Source organism: Macrobrachium nipponense, chromosome 2, assembly GCF_015104395.2.
Source record: "Macrobrachium nipponense isolate FS-2020 chromosome 2, ASM1510439v2, whole genome shotgun sequence".
NCBI classification, from domain to species: Eukaryota; Metazoa; Arthropoda; class Malacostraca; order Decapoda; family Palaemonidae; genus Macrobrachium; species Macrobrachium nipponense.
Window position 1 is genome coordinate 91,230,683 of NC_087201.1, and position 22,141 is coordinate 91,252,823.

Sequence of the window (22,141 nt, forward strand, 5' to 3'; positions counted from 1 at the left end):
AAAATCCCCCTGCCAGAGAGAGCTGGTACACAGCCTGCACCAGCAAACTAATACTACTACTCACCCACCCACGCTAACACCAGCGCCTCTGGTGGCCATCCTTGATGTTAGAAGGACAAGCTTGGGCACCGGGGTGGGAGAGAAAATAGGGGGGGATTTCACTGGGCGACACGGGCCATTGCCCAGAAATAGATTTTTCCTTCGTCAAAATCCCTTTTCTGGGCCAAGCCCGTGTCGCTTTGTGAAATAGTACCAGAGAATTAGCACAAGCTTGGGAAAAGACATGGAAAGAGGTAACAAGAAAACACATCTATAAAACATGAGTATAATCTAGTTTAAATATTTACAAAGTTATCATACAAAATCTTAATTAATGCATAGTAACATATGTTAGCCTTAAAATACATAATAGAACTTAATATTACACTTATGCTAACTTATAATAGGACTTAGTACTATACTTATGCTAACTTATGATAACTTAAAACTAGAAAACATCAATATATACAGAAGTGAGTTACCCTAGCATAAAAATAAGGGTGAACATCACAATATAGCCTTATTTGGCAATTAAGTACAGGTGTGAGTGACCCTAGCAAAAAAATAAGGGACACATCACTATATAGCCTTTTTAGGCAGCTAAGGCTCAAATGGGTTGAGCCTGGTGGTAGGTTAAAGGAAAATTGTTAGTGAGGCAGGTAGAAAGGAGATCTGGATCTATAACTAAAGCTACTTAGACAGTGTCAGGAGAAACTGTGTTTCCTGCTGCCACTGCAGGAAATTTAAGAGATTCCAAGGATTTCAGGTAGTGACGTTTGAAAACTGTCGGCGACTTCCAGCCTGTGTATTTCTTTAAATCATCAAAATTCATATGTTGGAAATAATTAATTGAGGTGGCTACTGCCCTGATGTCATGGACCTTAGGGAATGAATCAGGATTGGCTTGTTTGATAAAATACAGGATTTGTTGTCTGATTCCTTTTAAGGAAATGGTGCCACCTTTTTCCCTTATAAATAGGGGACCTGAGGACCTAGAAGATGTCCTGGACAAATAGGCTCGTAAGGTCGTCATTGGACATAGAGAAGGGTCTTAAGGAAGAGGGAGGATCTTCCAAGGGGCCCATCTCATTAAAGGATCCTCGTTTTTAGCCAAAAAACTACGATCTGGGGATAGTAGAACTTCTCCTGAGGGGAGGAATTCAACATGGCCAGAGTCTCTGGAGAGAGCCGACAGTTCAGATATCCTGGCTCCTGAGGCCAGACTCAGTAAGAATAATGTTTTCCTTAAGAGCGTTATATTGCTACATGAATCGTTGTCAGAATCTGAAGCCAGTTTGAGAACGTCATTTAAGAACCATGAAATTGAACTAGGTCTTTCTGATGGTCTGAGCCTAGCACAAGCTTTAGGGATAGACGAAAAGTAAGTCTGTTAAGTCTATCTTAAAGCCAAACTGGAAGATTTTCTTTAACGCTGACTTATTGGTCGTAATAGTACTAGCTGCTAGACCTTTTTCAAATAAGGATCTGAAAAAGGATATAGCCAAATTAATAGTCATGGTTCTAGAATCCGTTCCCTTCAGGAAATTTGCTAATTTTTTAACTGCTGCGTCATACTGACGCAATGTTGATTCTCTTTTATCCGATTCTAGGAAAAGGATATTCTGAGGATCAATATTTGCATCTCTTTTAGCCGCGAACTTCATGAAGTCCATAAAGTTAGGGTTTTGAGAATTCCTGAGGAAGCGAACACAGTCCTCATTTGTACTGACTGAGACAGTTTGGGATTGGGAATCCGTTGAGGCCAGAGACCCAATTCCAGAAGGAGAGGGTACCAATTGCTCTTGGGCCAGTCCGGGGCTACTAGAGCAACTTGTCCCTTGAAAGACCTGAGCTTGTTCAGGACTTTCAATAGAAGATTCACTGGAGGAAAGATGTATATCTTCTTCCACTAATTCCAATTTATGGACATGGCGTCTGTGGCATAAGCCAGAGGGTCCAGGTTGGGGGCCACATAGCAAGGGAGCTTGTGGTTCGATTGTGATGCGAAAAGATCCACCTGGAGGTCTGGGACCTTTTGGCATATCCACTGGAATGAGCGTCTGTCTAGGGACCACTCCGATTCTAGAGGAACTGATCGAGACAGGGCGTCTGCTATCACGTTCCTTACTCCCGCCAGATGAGTGGAGGATAGATGCCATTTGTACTTGGCTGCTAGAGAGAAAATGGCTATCATGATATGGTTCACATGACTTGATTTGGATCCTCCTCTGTTAATGCAGTGTACTACCACTGCACTGTCCAATACCAGTTTGATGTGGGAACCTTTGGCTAGTAGAAGCCTCTTCAATGTGAGGAATATTGCCATAGCTTCCAGTACATTTATGTGAAGCCAGCGGAACTGAGGTGACCAAGTCCCTTGTACTTTCTTGAATTGGGAGTATCCTTCCCACCCGCTTAGAAAAGCGTCCGTGTGGATAACCAATGCCGGAGGGGGAAATTGGAGAGGAACTGATTTGGACAGGTTCTTGGCCTCCGCCCAGGGGCGGAGACGCTTGCGGAGAATCGACGGGATGACTGACAACTTGTCTCGAGATTTGTTGTTTGCTTTTGAGCGCCAAACTCGATTTATATCTTTCAATTTTGCTTTCATCAGAACATCTGTAACTGACGCAAACTAGAGAGCCTAGGATTCTTTCCTGGTTTCTCCTTGATGTCTGTTTGCATTCGAGGAATTGCCTTGTTGCTTTGGCTATTTCTTTCCTTTTGGCCAATGGAATTGACAGAGTGTGGGAGTTCAGATCCCACTGAATGCCGAGCCACTGAAAGCGAGATTCCGGCGTTAGCCTGGACTTGATCTTGTTTATTTGGAACCCCAGATGTTCCAGAAACTGGATTACCTTTCTCGTGGCTTTGAGACATTCTTCGACGGTTGTTGCCCAAATGAGCCAATCGTCCAGATACGCTACTACTGTATCCTTGGGATCTTAGTTGTTGGACTACTGATTCCGCTATCTTCGTGAATACCCTGGGGGCTACATTCAACCCGAAGGGCATCACTTTGAAAGAGAATGCCTGGTTTCCTAGCCTGAAGCCTAGATATGGGCGGAAGTGTCTTGCAACTGGGATATGATAGTATGCGTCTGTAAGATCGATAGAGGTGGTGATGGCCCCACGGGGAAGTAAGGTCCTCACCTGCGAGATAGTCAGCATTTTGAACTTGTTGCAACGAATGAATAAGTTTAGACGGGACAAGTCTAAGATTATTCTTCGTATGGTTGAGCCTTTCTTTGGCACGCTGAACAAGCGTCCTTGAAACTTTAAATGTTTGACTCTTGATACTACCCCTTTCTGAAGGAGTTCCTGTGCATACTCTGTAATCAATTTGCCTTGTTGGTTTTTGAAGGAATGTTTTGGATGGATGGGGACCTTCGATCCAACTCCATCCCAGTCCTTTGGACACAATGCTCTGTGCCCAACCTGCTGAATCCCCATCTGTCTTTGACGATAGAGGAAAATAACAGCCTCCCTCCCACCTGAGGGTCCTCACTGACTTGGGGCGGGGCGTGATCCTCGTCCTCCTCGGAAGTGCTTGCCCCTGCTAAGTGTCCTTTCGCCACCTCTTTGGCGAAATGCACCTCTAGCCCTGCTTCCTCTTCCAAACCTATTAAAGGCTTGGAACGCCTGGCCTTCAAAGACTGGATTAAAGGCCGGAGATACAGCGTAAGAGGTCGAGGGCTGGTTCTGGGAAGTCAAGAGGAGAATGGGTTGGGACTGGTTCTTCGCCGTTGACGGCTGAACCGCCTGGGACATTGGTACTGCTTGCATTACCTGTTGTTGCTGAGCAGCCTGGAAAGGTGGGAACTTTCTAGGCTTCTTCAGCTTTTTCAAAGTCGAAGGGGTGACTTCTGGTTTCCTCTTGGAAGAAAGTCCCACCGGACCTTAAGGCTCTGATTAAGCCTGGTCGCTTCATGCTGAATCTTGTTCACCACTGCTTCGGGGAAAGAGGTCAGTGCCCCAGATAGAAGCGCAAGCAGCTTGTTTGGTTCATGCCTGATTGTGGCTTCCTGCAGTACATGTTTTTTTTTTCGCAGTTTGCGTCTAGCTATCACAAAGTCATACAGATCACACTGCATGGTGTGTCTGTGCTTTAGCTAAGAGTTTGAAAAGAGGTTCCGTCCCGTATGTGACTGCGGCAACCTTTGTCATAACTAGGGTGTTCAAAGTCCTCCCTAACCTGGTCCTAGCATCAAATTCTGCTTGGATCAGGTTATCCGACAACCTGGGGAGCCTCTCCTCAAATTGTACAATTGCACAATCTGGTTTGAGCTTCCCGACCGTGAAGGTAGCCGGCAGATCAGCCCATAGGTCTTCAGATCCTGGAAAAAGGAGAAGAGATGTTGGCTCTGTCTCCCTCAGCTGGGGCATAGGCTCGTCTTACATGGCGACCTGCATAGTTAGCTCTGCTAACTTTGTGGTAAAGGGGATTAGCGTTTCCTCCTCTGCCACAAAGATAGTAAATGGGCTTTTAAAGCCTGAAGCTTGGTATTGACACAATCCCAATCTTCTAGACTTCTAATCCATTCTCTCTGAGCCTGATCCCGACTAGAGATCACCGTCTCTTTCGGGATCCTATCCTCCCTCCTCATTGCAGTCTCTGTCAGACGAGCATAACCCATAAAGGGTGGTCGGAGGTTGGCGGGGTGGAACTCGAAGTCCTCAATTCTTCGAGTACCACAGTCTGGGATAGTTATTATTTCCCATCCTTGAAGGGAGCATAGCTGCGACCCTCCAAGGATTGCTCGCCGTGAAGGGAGGAGAGATTCATAGTCTGGCATTGGTTGTAACGCCATGCCAGACTGAGGAAGAACTGCTGGGGGATTCTCCCTGAGACCCGCCATCAGGTTTTCCTGGTTTGCCAGCCTCTCCGAAATACTCCGGATTGACTGGCCAGACTCCTCAAACGAGGTGGAGATGCGCGAGAACATTTGTTCGAACCTGTCGTTAACCAAGTTACCAACCAGGTTCCCCATCTGCTGCATTATGTTTGCAGTGAAGGCCTCTGTGTCGAAGGGACTAGGGTCCCTGACCGACAAAGGAGTCTCAGGGCGTGCTCCGGTGGACGTAGACAGCTCCGGCTCTGTGGAAGCACGGACCTTATCTCTAGAGGACTTGCCTCTTGATCCTTTTGACTGTGAAGTCGAAGAGGACTTCGATTTCTCTGCTCCGGGTGGTGAACCGGAGTCTTATGAGAAGCAGAGGACGATGTCTTCTTAGAAGACGTCCTCTCAAGGGTCTTTTGCACTCGCTTCCCTTTCACCTTAGGGACAGCTGAAGCTGATGACGTCCTACCCGGAATATCGGATTTGCAAAAGCCTTGGAAAGAAGAAGAAGAAGGATTAGGGGAAGAAGATCCAGATAAGCCCAAGGGAAGCCCTTGAGCTCCAAGCAAACCTACCTCAACTAACAAACTTCCTTCACCTACTGCCGTTGGCTCTACGTTTAGATTCAAGGTAGCCACATCTTCGGCGATCTCCGGGTTGCCCTGGGCCGCCAGTGCCTGCGCCACCTGCTGTTGGATGGCGGCGATACACGGAGCTGCCGCTGCAGGGTCGACGTACCCGGTCGACTTGCCGCCGGGGAAGATGTGGACAACCATACTCTTGTCCAGGATGTATGGCTGCCCCTTAGACACGTTCTTCCCGAACCTGCCGACCCAGGCCCTCAAGGTAGCCGATTGGGCGTCCTTCACGGCGTCAGCCTGGAATAAAGGGTCATTGTAGTCCTTACAACGAAGCCCGAAAATTATATGATTAAACAACTAAAACTAAATAATGTTTATATCTCTTAACCTATGTTTTTATAAACAGTAATAGGTATGCCAAGAACAGAATAAGTATACCACTCCGGTATATACTTACTCTGGCGGAAAACTGATCCACCAAGTCGTAACAGATGGAGCAGGCTTTGTGGTGCCATACCACTAGTTCACCATGGCAGATGGCACAGGGGGCGTGTGTCTGGCAGACCTCGTGACCACATGATCCTGAAGAATGGCGTTGCACCCAGGTTCTTGGCAGTTGGTAGCCTGTAAGTGGACAGATACACAGTACGCAGTTAATAACAGACTAGCCTGCTAAGAGATATAATACTCCGCTGCATGCCGGAGTAAAAAATTTTCTGGGCATAGTCCTCTCCTGTTCTCCTGTAGAGATAGTCCGTCAGACCTGGTTAACTAGTTCGATAGTTACCGGAGCACCGGAGTAGATCCCACCAAACCAGCTACTGGTCTATATGCCGAGGGTGAGGGGTACAAGGACAGCGGAGAGACATGAGAGGATTAAGCCTAATAAACAACAAAACTGGTGGAGCTCAGCTCCGCCGTACAAAATTCCGCATGCAGGGGGAGGACCCGGATGGTGAGCGGGCACTCCGCCAGACTAGTGGAATATAAAATAATGATAACAATACAGTGGTCCCCCCGTATTCGCGGGGGATGCATACCAGACCCCCCCGTGAATAGTTAGAATCCGCGAATGTTTGGAACCCTATAAAAATGCTAAAAACAGCCTATTTTATTAGTTAAAACTCAAGAAAAACCCACTAAAAATTTTCCTACATGGGTTTTTTAATAGTTTTATCACAAAAAGTGCATTTTATGATGAAATTCATCAAAAAACAGAAGTTTGTGGATATTTATCATAGAAAAATACAGCGAATGCGAGAATTTTTCCTGCGAATTAAATGCAAGGGAAAACGTTCCGAGAGAAATCCGCGAATGTGTGAGTCCGCGAATCTGGAGAACGCAAATACGGGGGGTCCACTGTATAATGTAAGATACGTATAGAAAATAAATACACGTGCATGTGAGAGCTACTCTCCGCCACCCCCCGATGAGCTGGCGGAGCCAGCGGATCCCGACGCTAGCGCGGTGGGTAGGCCGAGGGAGGGAGAGAGCTGAGAAGGGACCTGAAGAGGACCCAGTACGAGCGGGAGGGGTGGCCAACCCAACCCGAATGCACGAGGTACCCTCCCTGGATCCCAGGAAGAGAACGGTACTAAGAGCCAGACCCAAGATCCCCCCCCCTTAACTCCTGTATCCTCCCTGGGTAGGGAGGAAGAGGGGAGGAGAGCCCGGTTGGTTGCCGTGGCAACCGTGAGTGAGCGTGGACTGCTTCCCCCCGCTATGGGGAGGGAGGCAGGAAGGGGGACTGAGCTGGTGGCTCTTGGCGATTGTCTGGCCCACCGCGACCGTGGTAGGACCACGCGGACGAATAGGCCAGGCGAAAGAGATAGCCTAGGCTAACTCAAACCTTCTCTAACATGCAACATAAGTAAAATACAGTAGAGCATCGGTTCTCAACGATAATTCGTTCCAGAAGGAGCGTCGAAATTCGATTATTTCGAGAACTGAATCAAGTTTTCCCATTAGAAATAACTGAAAATGGATTAATCCATTCTTGACCATTAGTTATTACCCTAACCTTGCCTTTTTATACAATACATTACATGTAAAAAAATTACAACTAAATAAGTTAAAAGTTTAAATAAATATCATGTTAAACGTGTATTTTATAATTTTAAATGTATAATATACAGTATAAAAGAAAACTAGCCTGCGTCCAATCGATTGTTGACCAAGCGCCATAGGCTACCTATGTAAATAGTAAGTAGAACGTAGTGTAGTGGGTAGGCATAAAACGTGTTGCTAACATAATAAAAACATTGAAAAGCAAGTCTAATTATTACAGTAAATTAATAAACTATTAAAATTAAACCCAATATATATTTATCAAAACCTTGCAAAAATTTGCCTACAGTAAGTTGGCATGTAAACAAAGCATAGCGCAGCCCTGGTGGTTTATATCGGGACTATGGTAGTAAACAAACCATATCGTCGCTATAAGCCTAGAAACGTTTACATTCGATATTAATTTATGGTAAATCTTTTACGGAGTCGACTGCAATACTGTATACAAAATCGCTTGAAAATTATCTTTCAGTAAATGTAATGTTATGATACTAACGATTTTTGTTTCATAAATGTCCTTATAAAAAAGGTGCGTCTTTTACGGCAAATTGTCCAATATCAGGGCTGGTTTCAAGCTTATTGGACTTTGACAATTATTATGGTACTGCATGGTACTATATACGTACGTATAAGTAAAAGAATCTTCTTAATGTCTTTAATTACTATACCATTACGTACCAGCATCTCTTGAGTTTAATATCAACCGCTAACCTTTTTTTTTTTTATTTTTTTTTTTTTTTTTTTTTTTTTTACGAGGAAGCTTATAAACGAAGCATACAGATTGCGTTCGTTACCGCGCACGCGTTGCATATGTAAACTGTGTCACTACCAGACCTCATACGTAAACATTGACGTCATTTTACAGTAGCCATAAAAGAATAGTCTTAATTTCTATAATTATTCTATACCATAGCGGCTTCTCTGATTAAGCTAAGGGTAACCTCCTCTTCACCAGCAAGCTTTAACAAAGATTAAGATTGCGTTCGCTACCGAACGGCACACGTTACGTATGTGACAGTGGTTTCACTACCAAATCTCACACGTAAACAATGACGTATTTTTACAGTAGACATAAAAGAATCTACTTAATTTCTATAATTAATGTATACCGTAACCTCTTCTTTACCGGCACGCTTAAAAAGCTTAGATTGTGTTGCTACCGAACCGAACATGTTACTTATGTAACTGGTTTCACTACAAAATCTTACACGTAAACATTGACGTATGACAGTACGACATAAAAGATTTTTCTTAGTTTCTTAATTACTACGCACTTAATATGGCATAGTGGCTTCTCTGATATAAGCTATGACTAACTTCTTCTTTACCGGCAAGCTTAACAAAGCTTAAAGATTGCATTCGCTACCGAACCGCACATGTAACCTACGTACGTAACATTGCCTTCACTCCAAACCTAACACTTAAATACGTATTGCATTTGCTACTGAAAACGCGTGCCTCAAGTGTGAGCATGGGTTTAGAATATGTCTACGCTTGAAAAAATCAAGGAAGGGTGCTTGATTAAATCTTTTTTTTGCTCATCACTTTCATGCAGAGGAGAGGATAGACGAAACTTAAGGTTTATTTTGGAGTTGGAAATGATGGAAAACATTTTGAAGAAGGAAAAGGAAAATGCGAGATGCCATGTAAACTTTTTCCATTTCAGAGATTAACATTAGCAAAAGGTTTTAATAGATAGCCAGTAGTAATGATGGGACCCATGATGAATCAAAAGGTAACTGCGTATAGAGTTGATACCACCGAAAAAGCAAACGAAATGCGCGCAAGGTGTACAAGACACAACACATGTTTGAATGTTTGTAATCATTAGTTGCGGACTTTAAACAATGCTGAGTGGCGTCACCAGTGTTACCAACCGTTTTGCTAAATTATGCTAGTCGGTCCAAGCAAGAATTTATGCCAAATATGGTGCAATTTTGTGCCAGAATTATGCTATTAATCTATCATTATCTTATTTCTCTAATACATTTGAGCTTAAAAACAACGATGTAATGGAAATTTAAAACATTTATATATTGATTGGTGAAAAATGATACAAAGTGACGAACAGACAATATTATAATTAATAATTTGATTATCTTTACATGTTAGGAAACTCATAATAAAACACCATTTTTCTTTAATAGATCACATACGCAATCACTAGTACACTATTTGATATGCAATCACTATTATACTATTTGACAAATGTGTGAAGATCACACATACAAATGTGAAGAAAAACAACAAATTTTACTTATTACTGCATCATTATCATGCCACGCAGAACCATTTTTCTTTAACAGGTCACATAAACAATTAATAAATACTTGAAAATGTGTGAAAATTACTTCAAATATAACATTTTGTTACTTACTGATATTTACTGAAAAATTAAAACTAAAAAAGTCTCTACTCAAGAAGAAAAACATACGTACTTATTACTTGATCATTATCATGCCACTGAAACACTATTTTTCTTTAACAGATCACATACACAATGAATAAATACTTGAAAATTGTGTGTATAGAAAATCACTTCCAGACATAATTCAAATTTGATAACTACTGAAAAAAATAAACTTAAAAAAGGAAAAAAAGTAATTCTCTACTCATGAAGAAAAAACATTATTAACACTTATTGATCGTTTGTCATGCCACTGTGGGTATTTATTTATATTCACAAAATTTAACATTCCTTAGTTGGGTTCAAACTTAGCAATTAACTCATTTGTTAGTGCTGCTTTTGAGGCAATTTCACTATGAAGATACATTCACTATAGCTGTGTATGAAATTGAGGAATTTTCTGCATTTTATTTAAAATTTTAGTGAAAATACATTCTAAAATTGTACTAGAACCCTAAGTGTGAAAGAAATTATGCTAAGCTCCAATTCTTGGGTCAAATTATGCTAAAAAACTTGAAATTGTGCTACATTTGGTAGCACTGGATGACGCCAACTAGCAGCGGCTGGCGGAAACAGTTTTGTTTACAAACATCATATGGTTGGGGGTCGGAAACTGGTTTTTTGGTTGAAAACAGATACAAAGTTTATTGGAAATTTAGTGTGAAATCCGATTATGTCGAGTACTAATACGGTCGTGAACCGGGTCTCTACTGTACCTATAATACATCGTATTAAAATAGAAAGGAAGGAAATCGAGGGAAAAGAAAAAGAGACGTCCAAGAGAAGTTAGGCTAGCCTACCTGGGAGGTAGGAAATCCAACTACTCGGGAGCTGGCCTCTGCTGATACGTAAAACAGAGGGCGATGGCCAGGGTGGTAGGACTAAAGAGAGAGAGGGGTTATGACCCCACATGCCTAACAGACCTAGACAAAGGCACATGCATGCATGAACACTGAGCTAAGACATAAGGCATAGGATTTCCGAATAATACGATGAAAATATAATTCGGTAGCACATCTTGCACCACACATAAGTTTAACCATAAAATTAATCATAAATACTGCACAACAATAGCTACTATGGTATGGGGGACCGAAGAAGCTAGCTAAAAACGCACAAGGCGAGCCGGTATGGCGAGCCCGAGACCAGACGCAGGAGGTGCTGTTAATATACCTAAAAAACGGTTGAAAACGGATCCTGTCTGGCTAAAAATAATGTGTAACCTTTTGGCAGTACTTAACTTAGCTGCGGCGATGGCTTGGAGTTTCATGGTTGCAGAAAAATCCAAATTAGCGATCACACACACAGAGACAAAAAAGCATGTGTGGAAAGGATGGCCACCAGAGGCGCTGTGTTAGCGTGGGTGGGTGAGTAGTAGTAGTTGCTGGCGCAGGCTGTGTACCAGCTCTCTCTGGCAGGGGGATTTTGATGGAGAAGAGATCTAAATGGCAAGAGGTCCGTGGTAGTGGTCTCACTCGCCCCAGTACCATACCGACACCCTCTTTTTATTTAGGGTGAGCGAGTCAGGATACTCTGACATCCCCCTCTTTTGTTTTTTCTCTAGTAATGTTAGTATTATTTACCTTAGAAATATGAACTGAAGGGATATTAAACATAGCGACACGGGCTTGGCCCATTAATATGGTAATTACTCTGTTTCATAATAAAACTTCATATGTTTAAGAATGATTAAAGTTTTTGATGGGGAAATGAATGTTACTAAAAATGTTTTCCTGAGATTTGACATTACCTCTGTGCTGGGTTAGTGCTCTGTTGCTACCTCAGCCCGGCAAGGTCATTCCATGTCACGTACCCACCATGTAAACACCTCCCGCTTCTCGCTGCCCCCGCATGCACAGTCAGACTAAGGAAATAATTATAATGTTAATTGATACTTTTGAGATGAAAAGGCCTACGTCGGACACAGCCAAAGCTGCCAAAGTAAGCAAAAGGACAGTTAAAAGGATTTGCTCCAAAGCAAATCAAGACTGGTGGTCAGAGGCTGAACACAAGAAAGAGAGAGTACATACCTTGGGAGAAGTGGAAACGGTGTGGAAAATCCAGGGTAAACAAGACCAACGCCTTAGTGGCCAAAAAGGCTGGGTTTGACTTTAAGAATGGTTCATAAATTTTTACCTGATAAGGTGATATAAGAATAGGAGTGGCCAAAGTTCCATTGGGAAGACCATGGGAAATTCATTGAGGAAAGCAGGTTTCAGCCGTAACATTTGTTAAGTTAACTGGTATTGACATTTATCAAAATGATCAGAAGTTTCTTCCACTAACTATTATCAACTGGAACATAACAGACAATAAGGATGTGTCTGAGGAATTGTACAACTTTTTAAGTAGTTATTTTACTAATTGCAAAAGCAGTGACAAGCTGTTTCTAAGGGCCATGAATTGCAGGAAACTTGCATGTTTTCTAATGAAAATATGAAGAATGCATTTTTAGACTTGAGCTTTCTTTGGTATTGTAAATAGAAGGTGAATCCATAGAAGCTTTTTTATGCAGACTTTGGTTAAAAGCCAGTTTATATAAATTTTGTGTTAACAGTACTAGAGATGAGCACAAGATATTTCAGCTTATTAAAAGAAACTTAATCTAGGAAAGAAAATGATTTTGTATTGAGTGAGTTTATTCATAATGAGCAGAATTTCCAGGCTATAATATAAGATGAAAATAGTGTACAGTAATGCAAGGGCAGTTGTCAATACTAGTAGCAAAAATGTATTATAAAAAGTTTTATGTAAAAGGAGTATCTCCAAACAAGAAAAATATGATAATTTGTTGTGATGCTTGATTTAAATCAAGCAAAAGGAACTTTGAAAAGAAGCAAGTTTAGTATTTAGAGTAACTTACTTTAAATTATGATTAAGTTGTTGTGAATGAAGCAACATCTGAACGGTGTTGTGAGTTATGGCAGAATAGAATATCAAGCCAAAAGTTGTCTGATATCTTAATGAGTTGAATCCATAAATTAAAGCAAAGTTCTTTTGAGTTGGCAGCAGCTAATAGACAGTGATATTTGTTTTTTGCTTGTTTGTATGTGTTTTTACGTTGCTTGGAACCAGTGATATTTGTTTACAGCTTTATATTCATGATTTTTTGGTTAGTAGATTTTATAGATAAGTATGTAATATAAGTACTAATAATTTTACCTCGTGATTTATCTGAGAAATTAGGGACTGTTGTGTCTCATACAAGTATTTTCTGTTGCCAGTGACTTACCCCTTCAACAAAAGCATAAATTCTAAAAGTAAACTACCTTTGGGTTTAAATTATGCACAGTATGTACTTGCATTCACCAGCAGTGCAGATTTCAAAAAAAAAAAAAAAAAACTTGGCCGTGAAGTGCTTCCACTTGTGAGGACTGAGTCAAACAAGGAAGGAGATCAAACTAACTTTATTCCGCAGAGAGGCTGTATATAAGGCGGGGGGCATGTGGACAGAAACGTAGTGTCCATCACGCACGCACAAATAACCATGAACAAAAGGGCAGAGCCCCCTGCTGTGAATGTGTTTCTTTACGGCGGAAAATACACATGTAGTTTGAAATAGAGGAAACAGATTCACACAATATATACGTACATTGGTGAAAAGGGCATGAATCGCTCTACAATTTAGTATCTGAAAGAGAAGGCACATATATATATGGGAAAAAGATATTTACAAAGGTAGGCCGAACATTCGGCCCAAATGTCATCCTTGGCTGAGGTCAACGGAATCTTGCAGGGAGCTGGAGGAGTCTGTGGGATTCCCTCAGTCGAGGGGAGTGTTACGGGTCCTCGTCATCTGATGGGTCAGGAAGCAGGATGCTGCCCCTGGTAGTGAACCTGGGGGGTTCAACTGCTTTCCCTGGATGGCCCTGGCAACATCTAGGGGTGCTGCAGGAATTCAGCGGTGTCGTGTTCTGCGCTGGGATTCTGTGAGGGCCTACGTTAGGGATGATGGTGGGCTTGAGGCGGTCTATCGAGACCCAGTCCTTGTGGCCGCCGATCGAAATGAGGAATGCCTTCTCCTCCCCCCGGCCCGGGGTTACAACCGTCCAGTAGGGCCCTGGTAGGGCCTCGTCAAGGGCGGGCGGGGCGGTGTCGTTCCTGATAAAGACGAATCTACTGGAGTCCAAGGCACTCGGGCAGAACTGTTTCTTCTGTTGGTTTATGTTTCTCGGCAGAGGACAAACTTCTGGGTGGCTGCTCGGAGTCTTGCCAGGGAATGTCAAGGTCGTCGCTGTTAGCGGGGAAGAATTTGCCTGGCACTGTTAGGGTCTCTCTGTATACCTTTTCTGCTGGGGACAGGTCGCCATTGGCTCTTGGGGCGGTGTGGAGGCTGAGTAGGACCCATGGTAGCTGTGCCTTCTGGTCGGGGACTTTGCAATGTCCCATCAGAGAAGCCTTGAGAGAGCTGTGGACCCTATCCACCATGCTGTTGGCTGTGGGGTTGTAGGATGTGGTGGTGTGCTGCTTGGTCCCCACCATCAGTGTGCCAGGGAGGACCAAAGCTCTGATGTGAAGGCGGGTCCCCGGTCCATCGTGACATCGTCCAGCACTCCAAAGCGGCTGATCCAGCTGGACAGAAGGGCTTCGGCACAGGCATCTGTGATGGCTTCTGACATCAGGGTGGCCTCAGGGCACCTGGTAGACCGGTTGATCACTATCAGGAGGTATCTGGCACCATTGGATGGAAAAAGGGGCCCGATGTTGCACCAGTGTTATCGTATACATGTGGAATTCGTTCGTACACATATACGTATTTCATTAGTTAACGTAAATTCGTGTTAGTGATTTCGCTTTTTACTTGTACGTATACTTTATCGTGTTGTGTGTGAAATTAATTAACTTAATTATAGCCATGGATCCCAAGAATGTTGCTGAAGTTCACGGAAAGACGAGGATGCTTTCTTTGGAGACAAAGATGGAGATCATTAAAAAGTATGAAGCTGGCATGCGGTTGAGTGTGATCGCAAAGGAATACGGCCAAAATCTGTCGACTATAGGCACCATCCTTAAGCAGGAGGAAGCCATCAAAGCAGCTACACCTTCCAAGGGCGTGACTATTTTGTCCAACAAGAGGAGCCACGCGCATGATGAGATGGAGAGGCTGCTTCTTGTATGAATAAAAGATAACCGAGACAGCAATCTGCCACAAGGCCAGTGCTATTTTCAACGATTTGATTGCCGAGGCCGAAGACGACGGAGGAGAAGGGACATGACGCCAACCCCAGACTTCAAGGTTTCTCGGGGTTAGTTGGATAAATTCCGTAAATGGACTGGCATCCATTTGGTGGTGCTGCATGAGGAGGCTGCCAGCTTGGACACAAAAGCAACCGAAGCCTTTATTAAGACGTTCGATGAGATGACGATCAAGGAAGGCTACAGTTCTCAGCAAGTCTTCAACTGTGACGAGACTGGCTTTTTTTGGAAAAAAATGCCTCGTCGGATGTACATCACGGAGGATGAGAAGAAGCTACCCGGGTATAAGCCTATGAAAGACAGGCTTACGCTTGCACTTTGTTCGAACGCCAGTGGGGATAGCAAGGTGAAGCCCCTACTTTGCGTAAGCATTTGGAGACTCCTCGAGCCTTCAAGGCCCACAAAGTGCTAAAGGAGAAGCTTCCAGTGATGTGGAGGGCGGCTAATGGCAAAAGCGTGGGTAGAACCGAGACTTTTGTTCATCGAGTGGGTAAATCGTGTTTTGGCTCAACAGTGAAGAAATTCTTGGAAGAGAAGCGCCTCCCTCTGAAATGTCTGCTGTTGTTGGACAATGCCCCTGCTCAACCTCTTGGCCTCGAGGAAGATATCCTAGCAGAGCATTCTTCCATCAAGGTTCTTTATCTTCCGCCTAACATCACCCCTCTCCTCCAACCCTTGGACCAGCCAGTGATATCGAACTTCAAAAGCTGTATACGAAGCATCTTTTCAAGAGATGTTTCGACATCACCGATACCACAAACCTCACCTTGTGTGAATTTTGGAAGGAGCATTTCGATATCGTCATATGCATCAAACTCATTGATCAAGCTTGGCAGGAGGTTTCGAGGCGAACCTTGAATTCTTCATGGAGGAAACTCTGGCCTGATGCCGTATCCACCCGAGACTTCGAGGGATTCAACGTGGCCGAAGCTGATGCAGATTCAGAAACAGTTTGACGATCCTTAAACTGTTTTGCAACTAGATCTTGACGAGATCGTTGCCACTCGGGCAAGTCCATGGGGTTCTGATCGTCGACAGGGACGCATCAATGACCTACTCGAGGAGCACCAAGAGGAGCTTATGACGGATGACCTGAAGGAGTTGGAGGCCATGCAACATAACGTTGTTCAAGAAGAGTTCTCTAGCAGTGGCGAGGAGAAGGAGGAGGGCGACCCTATGACAACGGTAAAATTAAGGATGCTCTAGCTGCTTTTCATAAGGTGCAATCATTTGTAGAAAAGAGGGCGACACCCCAAAAAGGCTTACACAGGTCGTATGCTTGCGGCAGCCCCCCACCCCCACTCAGTTTGATGACGTTTGCCTGAGTCATTTCCAGGAACATTTTGGAAAAGCAGGCAGAAGCAATCTTCCTTTTAGATAAGTTATTTTTTTAAAGAGGCCTTTAGGTAGTAGTAAGCAAAAAGGAAGATCCAAGTGATATGAAAAAACAGAAAGTGGAAAGTAGTGAAGAAATAAAAATTTTGTAAAAAAACGTAAAGTATGAAAAAGTAAAAAAAAAAATGTAAAAACTGAAAAAAGATAAAAGACATTTAATTTTAAGTTTTTTAGTAAAGTTAAGTGTTAATGTTTTCTGCCATTTGTTAATGTGTTTCGTAAAGTTTAGAGTTAATGTTTTCTGCTATATTTTAATGTGTTTCGTAAAGTTAAGTGTTCATGTTTTCTGCCATTTGTCCTCCTCTGTCGCCGCTTTAGGAGATCGCCTCACTCAAAGGTAAGGTTCCACATTTACTACTTATGTACGTACAGTATTTCTTGTACCGTGTACACTAATACACTTTATTTACAGGTATAGTATAGTTTATGTAGGTATTGAATGGTCCAATTGTTGTAATTTCATTTGTTTATTATTCAATCTAGCTTTATTATAAAATTTAACTGTGGTGTTTTGTAGGGCTTGGAACAAATTAGGCAATTTACATGTAAAACGTGGTTTTAGATATGAAAAATCAGGTTACGAAAGCCGCTTCAAAACGGATTAATTTCGTATCCTGAGGCACTACTGTATTTAGAATGAAGAATCAGAAAATTATAAATTAAAACAAATAAAACCTGATGTTGGAAAGTAGAGTTCATCATATCAGAGAGAAAGACATGCACAAGTAATTCTGACACTTCTCCGTATAGGCCATACCCGTCTGTCACATGGACACTTAATGAGCAACCCATGTGGCTCAGCTCCTTAGTGTGCAGAGTGCAAGGTGGTTATAACTGTCAGACACGTTATGTGAATGCCCAAAGTACAACCAGCAATGACTGTTGACATTTGCAACAGATCTATGAAAGAAATCTTGTCAGAATCCTCTGCATTTTAACATGCCTATTTTTATGTTCTTGAAGATGTGTAATTTAGTGGATAAATTATAAACCTAAGTAAAATGTGATAATACAAAATTATTAGACTATTCAATTAATTAAAAAAATTTTTTTTTTTAAATGTTACTTAACCCTCTTACGCCGAAGCTGTAAAAAAAAAATTGTCTCCCATGTGCCGGAGGTGGTTTCAGAGTGAGCGCGGAAGCGGAAAAAATATTTTTTTCAAAAAATCACAGCGTGCTTAGTTTTCAAGATTAAGAGTTCATTTTTGGCTCCTTTTTTTGTCATTGGCTGAAGTTTAGTATGCAACCATCAGAAATAAAAAAATTATCATTATTATATATAAATAATGCGGTATATGATAGCGCAAAAACGAAATTTCATATATAATTGTATTCAAATAGCGCTGTGCGCAAAACGGTTAAAGGTAACAAGTTACTTTTTTTCCGTTGTAATGTACACTAAATTGCTATTATTTTGGTATATAACACATTGTAAAACGATAAAAGCAACACAGAGAAAATATTATCACAAAATAATGCATGAATTCGTAACGCGCTGACGTAAAACAAATATTTTTTTCAAAAATTCACCATGAATCTAAATATTGTCCTAGAGACTTCCAATTTCTTTCAAAATGAAGACAAATGATTGGATATTACTATACTGTAAGAGTATTAGCTTACAATTGCAGTTTTCGACCATATCTGACGAGTTAAAGTTGACCGAATGTAGAATTTTTTTATATATATTTTTTATATGCAATTATTTCGGAAATAAGAAAGAAAAGCGACAACCTTCAAAAATTTTTTGTTTTATTCTACATGAAATTGCGCACATTTTCATATATAAAACTCTATGAAATGCCTAATATGAAATGGAGCAAATATTCCGAGAATGGTACGTACACATTTTGGAGATTTGTGGTGGAGAATCCGCATGCGGAGGGAAGGAAAGATTTTTTTTAAAATTCACCATAAATCTAAATATTTTGGTAGAGACTTCAAATTTGTTTCAAGATGAAGATAAATGACTGAATATTACTAGACTGTAAGAGTTTCAGCTTACAATTGCGTTTTTCGACCATTTCGGTAGAGTCAAAGTTGACCGAACGTGGTTTTTTTTCTTTTTTTTTCTATTTATCGTGATTTATATGCAAATATTTCAAAAATGAGAAAGCTACAACCTTCAATTATTTTTTGTTGTATTTTACATGAAATTGCGCACATTTTCATATATAAAAACTTTATGTAACGGCGGCTAATTTAAAAAATGGTGGCAAACATTACCACAATCGCACGGTATGATTTTTTTTTTTCAGAGAGTTAGCCGCGCGGATGTAAAGAAAATGTTATTTTTTTTATAAATTCACCATAAATCAAAATATTGTGCTAGAGACTTCCAATTTGTTGCAAAATGAAGGTAAATGCTTGAATATTACTAGAATATAAGCGTTTTAGCTTACAATTGCATTTTTTGACCATTTCGGTAGAGTCAAAGTTGACCGAAGGTTGAAATTTTGGCAGTTATCGTTATTTATATGAAAATATCTCAAAACTGATAAAAGCTACAACCATGGTTGTTTTTTTTAGTTTATTGTGCATGAAAAGAAATTGCGCACATTTTCATATATAAAACTTTATTTTAACGGCTAATTTTAAAATAGTGCAAACATTAACCACAATCGCACGTATGATTTTTTCGGAAGAGTTACCGCGCGGATGTAAAGAAAATGTTATTTTTTTTTATAAATCACCATAAATCGAATATATTGTCTAGAGACTTCCAATTAGTTGCAAAATTAAGGTAAATGATTGAATATTACTAAAATATAAGAGTTTTAGCTTACAATTGGGTTTTTCGACCATTTCGGTAGAGTCAAAGTTGACCAAAGGTTAAAATTTGGCAATTATCGTTATTTATATGAAAATATCTCAAAACTGATAAAAGCTACAAATGAGTATTTTATTGTTGTATTCTACATAAAAATGCGCACATTTTCATATATAATACTTCATGTAACGGCTAATGTTTACATGGTACAAAAATTATGTCAAAGTGACGAAATAATTTCCGAGATGTGTCACAGATACTTTTTAGTGCGGCAAGAAAGAAATTCGCGCTTGCGCGCCTGCGTAACGATTGTAAACAAAACAACACCTTGATCCGTGAACTCCAAGCATCCCCAAGGCGCGTGATTCAAAAGTTTTAGGCTGGTAGGCCTATAAGTATTTTTCCGCGAATTTAAAAAAAAACTTTTGTAAGTCGACGTAAAAATAAATCCAAGTCGGCACACGGGAGACAAAAAATGGTCGACGTAAAATACTTCCAGTCGGCGTAAGAGGGTTAAGTTATTCTGATTTTATTTTTTATGTATGTGTGGATACATGAGTAAAAATACTTATTGTGTGCATGTGTTCCAAAGTGAGTGTGTACCTTTGTGCAGTTTTTAGTTTTTCACTCATTTATCATCACGTTCAATAAACAATTCGGTTTCAGAGCTTTGCCTCTGGCCTAGACATGATTTTTTTATGTTAATCTAATCCTTCCCGGGCCAGCCCTAGAGAGCTGAAAGTCAGCTCAGTGGTGTGGTTGAACTGACTTTAATAATAATAATAATGTTCACGGCCTTTTGTATCTTCCCCTCAAAGCACAGGACAGAGTAAGGAAAAACCTCAAAAGGTTCCTGACACAAACTCATTTGCTTCCAGATGGCAAGTAAAGCGTATGATGGGTCTGCTCCAGTTTTACATCTATCCAATACTCAGATTGCAACTAAAAAACGTGAACAAATTTTGGATGTCACATGCAAGAAAAAGGATGTGAGACAAATCTCACAAAATGCATCAGTAACTTGAAGGAATCTCTGGCAAAACAGGTCACCCTGACTCCTCCATCTGTAAAAGGGACAATACTCACAGATGCCTTGTTGAAAGGTTGGGGAGGACATTGGGAGGATCGTCAGGTGGCGGGGAGGTGGTCAGCTACCCTAAAGAATTGTCATATCAATTTCTTAGAGTTGATGGCTGTCTTTCTGTCTCTAGAGAAACTCAAGCCTCCGGAAGAGACACATTCTGTTGGTCCTAGACAACACGACTGCAATTTCTTGCATCAACAAATTGAGATGATGCTCACCTCCTCTGAGTATGCTAATGTTAGCCATCCTTCAGATGGCACCGGTAAAGAAGTGGCATTTGTCTGCAATTCACCTTACAGGGTCTCTCAATGTAATAGCAGACTCTTTGTCAAGGAATACGACAGCCTCAATAGAGTGGTCATTGGACAACCATTCCTTTCAAATAACAAACAACTTAATTCCACAACCGGAAGTGGACCTGTTTGCCACATACGAGAAGCACAAACTTCCAGTATATATGTCCCCGAATTTGGAAATCAAACAATAGCAAGAGATGCCTTCCTATAGGACTGGAACAACTGGAAGACAGTATATCTTTTTCCTCCATTGTCCCAGATTTCGAAGGTTTTAAACAAGCTCCTAACCTTTAAAGGAACAGCTTACCTAATAGCCCCAAAATGGCCAAACAGAAATTGGTTCCTATTACTTCAACAATGGACAAAGAGGTCAATTCCATTAGCGTCTGCTGTACTATTCCAGTAAACAGGAGGGAAAACCGTTTACGCATCCTCCTTTCTAAGCCGAGACCTTCACCTGTGGTATTTTAAATGTAATCTACCGTGAAAACTACTCGCCAATAATTAATTGCTTGGCACCTTGTGCAAAAACTATGGACATCATCTATCCGGCAATACCAGTACGTATAGAGAATATGGTTCGGTTATATCCAGAGTGAGAGCCCAATCGAGATTTCTATAGAAACACTAATGAATTTTCTTATACACCTCTTTGAAGACAAACATCTTGCTGTTACAACAATTATAGCATACAAGGCTGCATTAACCCTTAAACGCTGAGCCGGTATTTCCAAAAGTGTCTCCCGTATGCCAGCGGCGTTTGCGAGTGAGCGCCGAAGCGGAAATTTTTTTTTCAAAAAATCACAGCACGCTTAATTTTTAAGATTAAGAGTTCATTTAGGGCTCCTTTTTTTGTCATTGCCTGAAGTTTAGTATGCAACCATCAGAAATGAAAAATAATATCATTATCATTTCTGGGCTCAGCCCGTGTCGCTATGTGAAATGTCCCTTTAGCACATTTCTAAGGTAAATTATTGCTAACATACAGAGCAAAAAAAGCTAATATGGAAATGCCAGAATATTCTGGCTCGCTCACCTTATTTAAAGGTGTCGTTATGGTTTCTGGGGCGAGTGAAACACTACCGGAGGTCCTTTGCCCATTTAGATTCATCCTTCTTCAAAATCCTCTACTAAAGAGGAGCCGACCTAAGGCCCAGGCCCACCCTCGCGCTACCGTTACGGCTAGCGCCTCTGACGTCATTCCTGTAGTTAGCACCCAAGCTCGGGCCAAAAGGGTGGGGGGGTACAAGAGAAGGGTGGGATTTCACTGGGCGACACGAGCCCTTGCCCAGACATAGATTTTTCCTTCGTCAAAATCCCTTTTCTGGGCTCAGCCAGTGTCACTACGTGAAATAGTACCAGATAAATGGCCACGTAAGCTTGGAAAAATGAAGTACACAAGGAATATGTAGGATAATGAAAAACAATTAAGGTTAAGGAAAAATCATATTTCTGGGCAAGGG

General features: G+C 41.4%; 1 protein-coding gene across 2 annotated transcripts in view; it reads left to right on the forward strand.

Moving 5' to 3' along the window:
* LOC135220777 (uncharacterized) overlaps positions 1-22,141 on the forward strand; it is a 260,488-nt gene that overhangs the window by 135,305 nt on the left and 103,042 nt on the right. The gene's annotated exons all lie outside the window — the stretch shown is intronic.